Source organism: Urocitellus parryii, chromosome 1 (assembly GCF_045843805.1).
Source record: "Urocitellus parryii isolate mUroPar1 chromosome 1, mUroPar1.hap1, whole genome shotgun sequence".
NCBI lineage: Eukaryota > Metazoa > Chordata > Mammalia > Rodentia > Sciuridae > Urocitellus > Urocitellus parryii.
Genome location: NC_135531.1, coordinates 282,430,247 through 282,444,709, shown reverse-complemented (window position 1 = coordinate 282,444,709; position 14,463 = coordinate 282,430,247). Strand labels below are relative to the sequence as shown.

Genomic DNA, 14,463 nt, shown 5'->3' with positions numbered 1-14,463 from the left:
TCAAATGATTTTGTCATCTAAACGCTGCTGGCTGCCGACGCTGCTTCACTCCATGAGTAGGTGACAGTGCGCCTTCTCCCCGGGCGTGACGACCTCTGTGGTGGGCATTTCTCCACCCTCGGCTCGGAGGCTTTCTTACCACGAGCAAAGCCCCGAGATGGTCACTTGGGGGCAGTTACAGTAACGGAGAGCTGTATTTGTGCCACACAACTACAGCTTTCTCGTGGGGCCACGAGGCCTACCGACTGCGCAGAGGCCGGGGCCCGGCACCAGGGCCCCTGTCGCGGAGGCCAGGCACCGCACGGCCCGGGGGCTCCCCGCCAGAAGGCGGGTTCCGGTCACTCGCTCTGGGCGACTGCGGCCCAAGCCGCCAGGAGAGCGCCCGGATCACGCCCTCCCGCGCGCCGCGGTAACCTCAGGCGCTGGGCCCCGGCCTGCAGAGGGCCGTAGCGCTGCCTCGAAGCGCGCTCCCGGACCTCGGGAACGCGGCGACGGCCAAGCGAGGCCAGCCCGCGCCTGCCCGGCCCGCGTTCCCGCTCCGGTCCCAGCCCCGCCAAACAGCCCGGCCGCACCCCGGGCCCTGCGGCCGCCCCGAGGCAGGGCGGGGCCGCCGCGCCTGCGCACTCGCCCCGGTCCCTGCGTCCCCGGCACGGAGCCCACGTGACCTGCGCCCGTGCCCAAGATGGAGGCTGCGGCAGGGCCTGGCCAGCCCCCTGCCTCAGCCCGCGGGTCTCTGCGCCCCCTCCGAGCGCTAGCCAGCTGCGTGGGCGCGCGGTTCTAATCAGTGGCAGCGCTGCAGGCTGCCAACTGAGGTTGGCTACGGCTGAGGCCCGATTTCCAGTCAGTATCCGCCCCGGCTCCCTCCGCTTTCTACATAGCGAAGCGCCCGGCACTGGCGCCTGGAGCGTCCTCCGGTACGCCCCGCCCCCAGAAATTGACAGCGCCGGGAGCCAATGGGGTCGTGGATGTGTGCGGAAAGGCGGGCAGAGGTGGAGCCTCTGTACGGGGATCGGGGCTTGGGGCCGACGGTTGGGCTGACGCAGGGCGGGCACAGGCCCCGCTGACCAATGGAAGGGCGTCAGGGTGCCCGGGGGCTGGGCCGAGCCGTAATTGACGCGCTCTTCATCAGAAACCGGGAGGGGGCGGGGCCCGCGAGGGGAGGTGACGCAAAGCCGCCGCAGCCAATGGCTGGCGGGCCGCCGGCGGGAGGGGCGGGGCTGGGGCGACTGACAGGCGTCGGGCGCGGCCTATCCCCGCGCGGCTCGGTGCTGGAGGGGGGAGCAGCATCATGGTTCAACGTGGGTCAATTTTTTGTGAATGAGGAGGGGAGGTTGTGGGGCCGCCGCCGCGGAGCACGGTCCCCGCCGCCGCCCGAGCCCGAGCCCGTGCGCCCGCCCGCGCCCTCCCGCCCGCCCGCTCCGCGCGCCCGCGTCGCCGTCGCCGCCCGAGCCGCCCGCCCGCCCGCCGGCGGTGGCGGCGCAGGCTGAGGAGATGCGGCTCTCAGCGCCCGAGCGGGGCTAGAGGCGGCCGCCGCCGGTAAGCAGCGCCGCGCACGCCCGCCGCGGCAGGTGGACGCCGCCCCGCGGCCGGCCTGGGCCCGCGCGCCGCGGGCGGGGCGGCCTGCGCGGCCAGCGGCGCAGGTGGGCGCGGGCGGGCGGGCGGGGGCGCCGGCCCAGCGTTTATGTAACTTTGTCAGACGGACGTGTGAGTTTGCGGAAAACGCCCCTCGGTGCCGGGGCGGGGGCCGCGGCTCGGCCCGGCCGCCCGCGGGACCCGCGGCGTTGCGAAACGCGCGGCGCCGGTGTTTACGGGGACGCGGGTGTGTGTGTGGCCCCGGAGCGGGAGCCCGCGCGTGCGGGTCGGGAAGGCCGGGGGTGGGCCCGTGCACTCCTTAATGCACGTCGAAAATTTGTAATAACTTGCAGCCGCTGATAGGAGTGTTCTCTTTATTGCATGCTGTAAATTGACCTGCTGTGACACAATTTTCAAATAAAGCGTTGCAGAAATTAAACTTAAGTTATTTTAGAACTAATGACTTTCTTAACTAAATCCTAATTGCATTACTGTAGAGACCTACCTAATTGCTTGCTGAGAGCAGCTCTGCCTGCTCGGGGAGGGAGGAAAGGCCTGTGTAGTCACTTTGCCTGCCCGCTTTCCTCCAGTCAGGCTTTTCCGCCGGTTCCCACAAACCACCTAAGCGTTTAAGGCCTGGGAGTAAACCTGAGTACAGCCTGGCCCGGGAGTCCGGGGGGATGCTGGCGGCTTGCACCCTGACCTGGTTTCGCTTTTTCTTCGGTAATAAGATCGTGGTTGCCTGGAGTTCTAATTGCTTCTGATGATTCCGTGCATTATTTTAGGGACGGCCTAATGAAAGCTGGTGTGGTGGCTTCAGAATCCAGCCAGGAAAGGTGGTGGTGGTGATGGTGGTGGTTGGGGAGAGGCAGGGAGATTGAATTAAGAAAACTCAGCTGCTAGTACACAAATATACACTATAGCAGTTACAAGGCAACAAAAGTTATTGCAGAATCTTGCAGTCACTATGGCAACACGATTACTCTATTATAATTGGAAATGCAAAATGCCACCCAGTTAGAAGTTTCATCAGAATGGAGTTCTGGATATCAAAAATATGTGAGATTTAATTTTTTTCAGGTAGCTCCTGTGAATTCTAGTCTGGGTTCAGCTATCTATTTTTAAGACTGATCAGCTTTCCCAGATATTCTCCTCCCTGGTATCTGTGGCATCTTTCCCCAGAAGAACTCCGGTTTGTGTGGGAGGGAAGTATTTTCATGCCTTAAAAACACACACCCTGACACAGTGTAAGACTTCTATAGCTTTCTGTGTTCTGGGTTTTTCTTTGGGAGATCAAATACCTTCCTAAAGAGAGCAGTAATCAATCAGAAAGAGGCAGGGTTTGCTGGGCAGGAGGATGGAGCACTGCCCTCTTAGGGTTTTTGCTTTCTCCTACAAGGGAGCTGGTGGCAGAGTGCCCCTGGGGATCCTGGAGGGGCTTGGAGGGAAGATGGCTGGACTGCACAGAGGCCTGGAAGGCCTAGGGACCAAGGACAGATGTGGCCAAAGCAGCCCTCGTCAGGGAGAATGTTCTGTGGTCAGCAGCTTCTCAGCCATGCAAAATAAAAAGCCCCAGATGCCACGTTCGCAGAGGCTGTTGCTCTACAAGGTGGACAAGACAACATGGCACCCTGGCCGTGTTCAGCTCCAGCAGCCAGGCCTGTGAGCATTCAGGGTGTCCTCCCGGTGCTTGCCAGAAGGACTCCAGTGCTGGAAGTTTCCACACATTGTGGGGCTGCTGCAGTTTAATTTTGTTATAACTCTTTCCTTTTAACTACTGCATATTTATGCCCAGTAATCGACTTCCATTTTCCAGCTTCATTGTGAGGTTTCAATGCAGCATGAATGGCTTTGAATTCCGATCCTTTGATGTTGGGGGTGGCACCAAAGGAAAGGCGACTTTGTGCCGTCTTAATTGCCGGAGCAGAAGATTTCATGGCTCCTGTAGAACTCATCCATGCTGTTCTCTATTGAAAACGGCTGGGTCTCCTGGCTCTGGAGCTGCCTGAGCAGTGCTACTACCTGATGTAGGGAGTGGGGAGATGGGGGGCGAGGGATAGCTGCTGCTGCGAGCTGGGGGCTCTCACTCTTCAGACCAGAGTCCTTGGCCGGGGAGAGAGAGTGCCCGTTTGTAGGGGCCCCCAGTCTGGGGGGGGGGTCTGGGAAGATAGTTTTAGAGGGGCTTTTATTTTTGGTGTCTGGTGGCCAGCATGTGTCTTGCAGCATAATGGCTCCGGGCATTTGGCCTTGATCTAGAGCAGGGAGCAGTACCTTGTGGTTCAAGTCAGGTGAAAGCCCGTGTGTAGTGCTGCCACACTTGAGTCAATCTGTGGGGAATGAGGGCCACAGAGCCTGCTCATTTGTGTTCCCGTCAGAGGTCAGTGTCTGCTCTCAGGCCCTGCTTAGGGGTGGCCCGTGGCTGTGTATCTCCCTGCCTCCACCTCCTCATTTCCTGGAAGGCAGGTGGCCTCCACTGCGACCCTCCATCTAATTCCACCTAACTGTGGGTTAGGGTTAGGGAACTCTCTTTAGTCTTTCCTGGGGCAGGGAAGTGATAATACTAGTGCTTGTCACACAAATCAGTAGCTAGCACTAATGAGCACCTAATTGAGGCCGCATGGTGTTGTTTTAAGCATTTGCCATCCAAGTCTTTTTATTGCTGCCCATGGTCATGAGAGGTGGGCACGGCTGTGACCAGTGTGAGAGGAGAAGCCTGACAGAAGCTTAGAGTGGAATCCTGGTACTCCTCGCTGTGTTAAGTCCCAATGGTGAACCACCTCTCCTCCTGCCCCTGCTTCTGGGCCAGAGGTGGTCTTGAGTGTTGTTGAGATGTGGGGGCAAGAATGGCCTCTTTGAGAAGATGGTTTGGAATGGCTTTTGGCTGCCCTGGAGCTATCATGGCTAACCCTGTTTCATAGGGTCTGAGAAGTCATTTTGGCTTTCCCGCACTCTTAGGTTAGACTCAGGTGGCCTAGGACTGGAAGGTGTCTTAGCGGTGTAGGCTGGTGGTGCAGAGCAGTGGTGGGGCACTTGTGTGGAGCTGATTCATCCCTAGCAAAAACAAACAACCTCCCAAGCCCCTTAAACCCAGGCCACCCAGAGGCGGTTGTGTTCCACCTCGGATCTCTTCCTGAGAAGCCCCCAGGCTGTCTCCGGGAAGTGGGGGCAGAAGGTGGCTGGTGCTTCTCATCCATTTTCACCTGAGAGGCTTAGTTTGCTGATTCTTCTGTCAATTACCTTGGAGGATTTTATTGAAAAATAACACATTTAAAGGCCAAAAAGTTTGAAAAACTACTGATTAATCTATTCTTATCCTAAAACCCAACCAGAAGACTTAAGAGAAAATAACAACAGAGTTAACATATAATTAAAACAAACAAACAACTGTCCACCGGGGCTGTAGCACAGTGGTAGTAGCACAGTGGTAGAATGCTTGCCTAGGATGTGTGAGGCCCTGGGTTCCATCCCGGCAAACAAAGGGAAGCAAAACCAAGCCTGTGTGGCAGAAGGCTTCCTGAAAGCAAGGTTCAGAGGTAATGAGAGAGAAAATAGGCAACCTGTTACGCCTTTATGACTCCCATAGTAAGGAAAGCGCCTTCGTAGACCAGTGTGGAAGGGGAGCAGAGGTAGATGCGCACTCTCCAGGGCTGACAGGAGAAGGCTGGCCTCTCCCGGGTCAGTCCTCTTCCACACGGGGCTCCTCGGGTTGAATAAGTCACTGTAGGGCAGTTGCTTTGAATAGGATCTAGCACATGGTAAGCTCAGGAGTGTTGGTTGTTTAATATTACTTGCTCTCTGGAGAGACTTGTGTATATTGTTATGTAAAGTATAATAATCACCTGAGTGCTGTCTGTAAAATTTTCTTTTTTGGTAGTGGGGATTGAGCTCAGGGGCACTGGAATACTGAGCCACATCCCCAGCCCCATTTTGTATTTTATTTAGAGACAGGGTCTCACTGAGTTGCTTAGCACATCGCCATTGCTGAGGCTGGCTTTGAACTTGAGATTCTCCTGTCTTAGCGTCCTGAGCTGCTGGGATTAACCGTAGTTTTATGTTACATTTTTAAATGGTAGTTCTCTCCTCCCAGCAGCTCTGCATTTTGAACTTATTCTAATGGGAGAGTGTAATAAATGCATAGACACCTCGTATGTGCAGGATATAGGCCAGACCTTTTATAGAAGCGATGCTTGACGAACATGCTTGACGTCACTGTGCTATGGAGTCCCCCGGGCACAGACGGGCAGACGATGCAGGTGTTAGGAAAAAAATAGTGGTCCAGCACAGTCTGCATCCAGGCCTCCTGGTTGTAAGTCCTCGGGTCTCTGATGTGATAATGTGGCCCTTTGGGGTTTCAGGGAAATAGGCCATAAGGGACTTTCACTGTCTTTTTATATATTTATATTGTATACAGTTTTTTTTGTAGTAAGCACGTATTACTTTTTAATAATGATAATAGTTTTAAAAATTGATATTTTCTTTGGGGGGAAGTATGTTTCATCCCCATTATTTACAAAAGAGAAACCAATTTGTTGCATTTAAATTGTTAGTGTTAGAAGAATCCCAAGGGTGTTTGTTGCTGAGTCCCTCATGAACTCTCCGAGGTGGGGGCTGTCCTCCTGGGTATGGGCTGCTCTGGCATAGTTCATGCAAAAATGTTTCCTAAATGGCTTCTCCCGAATCATGTTCATACCTACCTTTTCTTACAAGAAATTCTATCAAGGCTTCCCCTTGTTCTTAGGATCCTGAGGATCCCTAAAAGCTGGCCTGATCCTAGTGTCTGGCTTACCAGCCTCACTGGCTGGTACTCGCCCCGTCTGCTGAGTTTTAGCCCCTATATATAGCTCCTATTGCCTTTGCTGCCCTATACTCGATGTGGCCCCAGGGCCTTTACACATACTGCTTCCTTTTCTTGAGCTACCTCCCTTTGTGTCTGTCTTCCCCAGACCCTCAGTTATGTTGTGCTTTGGTCTCTTGTTCATCTTAGTCTAACAGCTTTCTTAGTCCTTCTCAACAGGATCCACTTGTGCCATTTCAGTAGCTCATTGTGATAGTTGTTAGGGTCAGCTGTTGTGCTAGCTGAGGGGCCTCGAGCCCTGGGCCTGGCTCGCAGCTAGTGCCTGGTAGTGCAGGTGCTTGGGGATGACGGTCTGGCCAGGCAAGGGCCGCTCGGGCCGCAGCCCCGTGGGTCTCTGCTTGTGCTTTGGACTTGCCTGTTTCCTGACCCCTCTCTCCCACATCCGGGAACTTCTGGTCCTGATTCTGGAGTTTGCGTGCTGTAAGGAGATGCCATGGGTAGGTGTGAAGTGGGTTCTGGGACGCTGCAAGGCGTGGTGGGAGGGCTTCCCTGCTGTCAAGGGGCACAGGGCCGCTGTAGGGCCGGGGGTGCGCGGCCGTCCTTGGGTGGCCCGGCCAGCTGCAGTGTGCAGGGTGGTGAGCTGCACTCCTACTACAGCATTTCCTCTGCTTGCTTCAATCTGTAGTTAATCTGATCATCTCTTATTTAACGCCATGATTTTCATGTGGCACCTTCCTATGGCTGTGTGTGTAAACATTTTGGAATCTGGTCTGTTTAAAATGTGAATGTTAGACTTTGTTTACTATTGTTTATGAAGTCTACTGCCTGTGTGAGTCAAGTGCTTTTGTTGGATTGATGTTTAATCTTGAAACAATAAATCATTCCTTAAGGCCTGGAAGCCTGAACCAGCATTCCCAGGGGGAGTGCTGGCCCCAGGATGGACTTGCATTTCCCTTGGGAGCACTGTCATCATGGTTATGGTCATGGCTATTTGCTGGAGGGGTTCTTTTTGAAATGAAGTTTCTGCGACCTCCGTGGCCCTGGCCTCTCTTTGGTGCTGAGTGTCCTTGGGGCTGAGTTCCTAAGTATTTCTGAAGACCAGTTATTGCTTTGTAAATACTCATCCTGCACACAAGCCCAGGTGCTGGCTTTCATGTGGGCTGGGACTCCAGGGAACACCTGCTCTGTGGCCAGCACAGTGGAGGGCGGGTAGCTGTGGGCTTGATCAGGGGGACCCCTGCTGCCCCTCAAAGGCATGGGTCTGGGGGAACAGAGCAGGAAGAGGAAGCACACGTGGAGGTGCGTGCCGGCTGCCATCCTGGACCAGGGCTGTGGAAGGCGTGAGGGGAGAAGCTAGGAGGCTGCAGGGCTCAGTAGGTGTGACAGTGGGGGCCAGGCCAGGTGAGGAGGAGAAGGGCAGGGCAGGGCAGGCAAAGGCGGGGGGCACTGCTGGGAGGACTGCGGTCCTTCTGAGCCAGAACCATGGCGGGGCTGCAGAGGCTGTGAAGCCTGGGGCCTCCAGACTGGAATGCCAGTGCGGGCCCAGCGGTGCTGCCTCAGGAAGGCTGGTGTGTGTGTGCTTGTCTAGTCGAGGTGCAGAGGAGCGTCGGTGCCTGGCTCTCCTGGGTGCTGTGCCTCCTCTGTCGGGTTGAGCAGCACTGCCTGGCACCTGCCAGAGGCCCTCAGGTGCCTGTGGTGTGGCTCGGCCCTCCCCGAGTGTGTGGCTGGCTTGTGGCACAAGGCAGGGGCTGCTCATGCTGGGGCGGGAAGGGTCCAGGTGGCTCCAAGGCTGGTCCCCTGGGTGGTGGCCCTTGCCTTCCCTCAGGCGGTGCTGCTGAGAGCATCCTCTGGGACCCTTAGAGCGACTTTCCATGACTGAACTCTGCTGGGAGCCAGCAGAGAAGACTTTCTGTAAGGACCAACCAGTCTTCCCCGGCCATGGGTTCTCTACTTTAGAGTCCAACACCACGGGCCATAACTGCTGGCCCTGCATTGTTTGACCCTAGCAGGTGGGCAGAGTGTGGCCAGAGTTCCTGGGACCTGAGGTTCCCTGTAGCCTGTGGCCCTTGAGGACTCACTCACCTGTGACCCCCATTTCAGCTTCCGGCTGTGGATCCTGAGGAGGAGCTGGAACTGGCTACCAGGGCCTGGGAGTCACATGGTGGGACATGTATTCTTAATTAGCATGACCGTGTTCTGGAGGGCTGGGCCTCGACCCCTGTGAACTCTGAAAGGAAATCGTAAAGAAATGGTTGGAAAGTGCTCTGGTGGACTAGACTCTCTCTGCTATAAAATTTGTACTGAAAAGGTTACCATCCCCATTCTTTGGGAACATATCTTTGGGAACATATTTGGGTGTTGGGGACAGAGTGTGGATGTTGAATCAGACCAAAGTCAGTCCCAGTTTTATGTCTTGGCTCAGCCTGGCTGCCATTGTCTGGCCTGTGCACCCAGTGTCCCCATCTGTGAGCTGGATGAGGGAGGCAAGGCCCAGAGGAGCTGCTGGGCCGCTGGCCTCTCCCGAGTCCTGGCTCCCCACACCCCTGTTGCTCACTCCTCCTCTGCCAGCAGGTCTCTGGTGGAGTGGGAAACAGTGTGCCATCTGCAAGGGGCATGTTGTCACCTTGCCTTTGACGCACCTGCAGGACTGCTGAGGTCCTGTGCCAGCCCAGGGCATCTCTGTGTCTGCTGGAGTCGCAGCCTGGGCAGGGCCTTCCTGCAGGACCTTTGTACCCCTTGAGAAGAACAGGTCTGTCTTTTCTCTCAGGGACTCTTTCCTATCTCAGATATCAAGTCTTGGAAGCTCAGAAGCACACTGTTAAACTGCATGCAGAACACCATCTTTCTTTGGGTGCCAGGGTGCATGGCTAGTATCTGAAGGGCCACTGGCCCACAACTGTGGACACACTGCCAGGGTGCGTCTGAATTGCTTCTTGGCCATGATGTGATTTGTACCTTGGCCAGTGGTGCTGAAGTCCCTGGCCCCGAGGAGGGCTATGCAAATGGCCAGGCCTCTGCTGCCTGTCTGCTTGCTAGTGTCTGGAAGCGGGTGCTCTGGGGGAGGTGGCTGTAGGCTGCAGGCCTAGCTGCAGAGGCTTCTTGCCCGCACCCCCCCCCCCCGGGGGGGGGGGTTCTGCCTGCTCTTCACTGTGCTCCTTTGCAGGAGCCCGAGCCGGAGTGCCAGTGCGCGTCTGGCTGTCCTTATGGTATTGTGTGGCAGCGGTGGCCTGAGGGAAGCTGTGTGGATGTGTTGCTTCTCCTGGTGGCACTGTGAGGAGCACTGACCCCATGGAGGGTTGTGATGGACTGAGGACTGAGGGCAAGTGGAGGTAGGGGTTTTTTGGAGCCCCTGCAGACATAGCTTCTCCACAGATGGAGCTGTGGGCAGGTGCACGGGGCAGGTTGACTGTAAGACCAGGGGACTCCTGTGCATGGGTGCAGAGGACCAGGTGATGTCCCCTGGGGTTGTGGAGAAGGTACAGTAAGGAGATTTTTCGAGGGTAGCTCTGCATGTCGAGCAGGGATGTATTTCTGGTAGCTTTCCATCAGATAGGGTCTCTCTGTGGCAGGGCCCGGAAGGCTGCACACTTGAGGAAACTGACTGTCTTGCTTTTCCAGAAAGTGCAGATGGAGGAAGTTTTCAGGCAGGGCCTGATCCAGCTCTTCCGCAGTGTCCCCAGAGGCTTGTTTCTGTGCCCTCTCTTGGGGGAATCGGCTCCATGTGCTTGAGGGCCCTGCCAGCTGCTCCGGGGTGGCGCACCTGCTGGCTCCTGCCCACCAGGACAGAGTGTCTTTGTCTCAGACACCCTGCTTGGTCTGGCTGCAGTTGCACAGCCACTTCTGAGCCTGTCCTTGTGGCCATGGGCACCGTGTGTGCCGTGTGGCTCATCCTGTGTGCCCGTGCTGGGGTGCTTCCCATAAGCCTGCTGGGAGCTGCCTGGGCACTGGCTTCCTGCAGTGGGACGCTGCTCTCTGGAAGGACAGGGAAGGGGAGGGGGTGCAGAGGGGAAGTCGGCTGCCCGTGTCCTCTGTGAAGCTCACTGTGATACCCAGCTGTAGTTTGGGAAGCAGTCCTTCGTGTGAGCTCTGTGTCACTGGCCTGTCCCCAAATGCTTCACTGTCTTTGTCAGAATCCTGTGCCACCCTCTGAAGGAGAATGTCCCTGTCCCTGGATGAGAGCCACTCAGTGAGGACTGGAGGGGCTGGACCCCCCCCCCCCCCCCGCCCTTAGTGAAGGCTAGGGCGCGTCAGCCTCCATGCACCTCTTACTGCTCCTGGTCCTTAGGAGTCTGGGACATGTGGCTAAAATGACCCTTTGCAAAGTTACAAAGGCCTTGGAAGCTCATCTATTCTTGCTTCTGCTATTGACTGGGGGATGCACTTGACCTTGGCAAAGGCCTCTGTGGGGGGGTGTGGTGCCGTGGGGTGGGAGGAGGCTATGGCATGGAGTCCTGGCTGGCCGCAGTGAGGTGGGGTGCAGGGCTGGGACTCTGCGCAAACAGAGGGTGGAAGAGGGCGGGGACCCTGGCTGGGGGGTGTCTGGAGGGCAGGACTTCACGGCTGACTAGCTCAGCTGCCCTCTGGCCAAGCCCCCAGGTAATACCATCTGTTGTCCAGGGGTACTCTGGAGAAGGGCTAGTCACACACGGCTCTTGCACCTCGTGCAGTGGTGGGCAGGAGCTGAGTTCCTCCTGAGAAGGCAAGTGCAAAATGGCTCCGGCCGGGGCTCTATGGAAGCCCCAGCATTCCCGTCCGTTTCCCTGCAGTTGAGGGATGCGTTCGAAGGAGTACGCTTTGGGATCAAACTGAAGGGCTTCATAGTCTGGGCTTTGTGCCCCTCCAAGGCCCGTCAGTTGTCCAGCCCACTGCCGTGGTCTGCTTGCCTGCAGAGTAGACGTGAGGATTTGTCTCGGGGTTGTTGTCCGGACTGAGCAGCACCGCGAGGCCAGGGGCTCAGCCCTGCAGCTGCTGGCATCTGCCCTCCCTAGGCTCCCAGCGCTGTGCCCCACTCATCTTGCCATGTTCTGCTGGGCACTGTGCCGTCCCTCCTGTGGTCTGCTACCCTGTGTGCTTGGGCAGTCTTTCTTCCATCTGACCGTTGAGCAAGCTGCACATGTGAATAGGTCAGTGGTGAGGGTCATGGATTTGAGCTGACAGCTGTTCTGAGTCTATGCCTTTTCCTCTCAGCTGGGATTTACAGAACAAGTGTCTGCCCCAGGTGGGAAGGGCAGGACCCACTGAGAGGTACACTGTGGGTCAGGAATGCCCAGTGGTGAGGGGGGGCTGCACCCTCCAAGGTGGCCGGGGGGAGTATCCCATTACAGCTGCGTGGAGCAGTCTTATGGCCTTCACTCAGCCTCGCCAGCCTCAGCTTTCCTATCTATAACGAGAGTGGCAGGATTCTTGTCCTGCCTGAGTTGTGTGTGGCCCAAGTGTGACAGCTCTGGGAATATAGCCCTCTCCTCCGTATGTGCACACTGAACACAGCAAGTGCACACAGAGGACCATGTACAAATGCTTGCAGGTAGACGTGTGCACACAGTGTGGTCAGTCCCTAGGATGCTTGGGCTGGGCCCACCCCTGCAGGGCCCTGAAGGTGAGGCAGGAGAGCTGCAGAATGTTGGGGTGGGTGCCACACCAGGGAAGAGCAGAGCCAGGCTGTGTGGGCACAGGCCGGAGAGGTGTGAGAACTGGAGGTAGGAACCCTGGCCCGCAGAAGCTGCTCAGAGCTGGATCAGGCCCAAGCCCCAGGACACCTCCATGACAGTGGCACAGCAGGAGTTAAGGTCACAGGCACAGAGGGGCTGAAAAAGGAAAACGAGCAAGAGAGATAATGGGTTCAAGAGAGATAATGAAAAGAGATGGTCCAGGGAGAGGAGCACAGACCTAGAGAGGAGGGGACCCCCAGGGGCTTCCCAAGAGGAGCCCAGCCACTGGGGGGTCCTTGTTAGCCCACGGTGGGCAGCCAGGAGGGAGGGAGCTGGGTCCTGGGTGGCTTCAGTGCACCCACAGGCTGCAGCTCACGAGAACTCGTTGAGTCCAGGTTTGTGCTCAGACCTCACTGGCTGCTCAGGATAAACCTCCAGGCCACATCTGCACTTAGATTTGATGGATACTGGGAAACTAAGACAAATGCCTGGTGGCGATCCTGCAGCGCCGCTCAGAAGTGACGGCTTGACCCAGTCACAATGTAGCCATGGTATAGAAGAGCGCAGCGAGAACCTGTCCCCAGGCTCTGCCTCACCTTCAGGGTGCTTCAGGTTGGGCCCAGTCTGCATGTGTCCTGGGGCTGACTGCATTTCCTGTGCCCTGTTTTGGGCACCCCTTGACTCTCCTGCTCTGGGCCTCTGTTGGCTCCTGCCTGGGACCTGCCTGGAACCGCCGGAATGCAGAGCTCCAGGAGAGTGTTCCGGCCGCCTCTCTGGCAGGCTTGCTGGCTCCCTTCCGAGTCTGTAGTGACAGACGATGTGCGCCCAGCCTCCCTGACTCCTTGGCACTGGCGTGGCCATTTTCTGGCCGCCTGGTCTCTGAGTTGTGACGACTGATGGGTGAGGCCACAGGGGCTGCAGCCTGTTGTGTCTCCTTGTCTTCTGAGGCCCCTAGCAGTGGGGTCTTTGTGTTGAGACAGGCACAGGTGTGCTCCTGGGCCACTGAGCTGTGTGCTCTGGTGTGCTCTGGGGCCTGCAGTGTGGTGTGCCCGGGGTCAGGTGCACAGGCAGCCCGTGGGCCTGAGGTGGAGCTTCAGGTGGGCAACCACCCCCTTTCCTGCCTTTCAGCTTTGCCTGGTGATGGGAGCCACTAGGGCAGAGTTCCTCACTGCTGAGCTGGGAGGAGGGCTTCCAGGTTCCTGCTCTCCTTTAGGCCCTGTGGCAACTTGGTGGGAGTGCTTCCTCCACTTATGGCCGCCCCTGCCCCATCCCCCAGTGTGCCCAAGAGAAAAGAGCACATTCTTTTTTTGTTTGCTTTTGGTACCGGGGATTGAACTCGGGGACACTTGACCACTGAGCCATCCCCAGCCCTATTTTGTATTTTATTTATACGCAGCTTCTCACTCAGTTGCTTAGCCCCTTGCCTTTGCTGAGGTTGGCTTTGAACTTGTGATCCTCTTGCTCCACCCTCCCGTGTTGTTGGATTATAGGCGTGTGCCACCGCACCTGGCTGAGAACACATTCTTCATACTCCATGGTGTGAAGGAGGCAGGAGGGCAACAGAAAGGGCAGATAAGGATGAGGGCCTTTCTCAGGCGGAGGAGAGCCAGAGGGAGGGTGTCCTCCCCAGGCAGGCGGGGGCTGGGGCTCCAGCCACAGCAGTGCACAGGAGACCAGCATGAGGTTGAGCTGCCTGTCCTGTGAGAGAGGAGGAGGAGGAGGGAAGTGTGGCCAAGCCCAAGCTTGGCCCCTGTGTGTGGGGCTGACACTTTGCACTTCTGTTCCCTTATGTCCTGACTCACTGGCGCTTGACCTGGCCCACCCAAATCAGTACCGGGGCCTGGGAGAACACAGTGGAGCCCGCTTCCTGGTCCTTGGTCCAAAGACTAAAGAATTCAGGTCTTGTTTAAGCCATCATATTGTTGAAATATTATCTTTAATACCAGCTGGCGCTTCAGAGTGGAGAGCAGGGAGGGAGCCCTGGGAGTGGGTCCGAGACGCTCAGCCCGCCATTGCAGTCGAGCACCTGCTCCTTCCGAGGTGGATGGTCTTCTGTTATCATACATTTCCCCATGCAAAAAAGACACTTAAAAAATGCCATTTTGCATAGAATTTAAGGGAGATCTTAGGAGCCCATTGGGTGTCCCAGATTAAGACTGCCTGACGGGGGGAGTCAGGGTGGGCATCTCAGCCCTGACTTGGCAAGCAGTGGGTCCTTGGCAGAGTGGGTGAGGGATGCCCACAGGCTGTTTCCTGTTCAGTATCTGGGAAGGCTTCCCACTGGTGAGGAGAGAACTGTGCCCTGAGACCCAGCCACAGCAGTCTGGTGAGTGATCTCAGACGCCGAGTCTGCACATTCCCAGGGCCCTCCCCTCAGGCTCCTGTCACGAGCTTCCTTCTCTTCTGTGTGGCTAGTGCTCACGGCCTCCACTGGTGCTGCTTCTCCCC

At 57.0% G+C, this 14,463-nt stretch overlaps 1 protein-coding gene across 1 annotated transcript in view; it reads left to right on the top strand.

Moving 5' to 3' along the window:
• Positions 1-1,452: 1,452 nt before the first annotated feature.
• Positions 1,453-14,463, top strand: part of Hdac4 (histone deacetylase 4) — a 254,151-nt gene continuing 241,140 nt past the window's right edge. The window contains exon 1 of the mRNA XM_026379669.2: positions 1,453-1,536. The gene's annotated coding sequence lies outside the window, so the exon portion shown is untranslated. The remainder of the gene's footprint in view (positions 1,537-14,463) is intronic.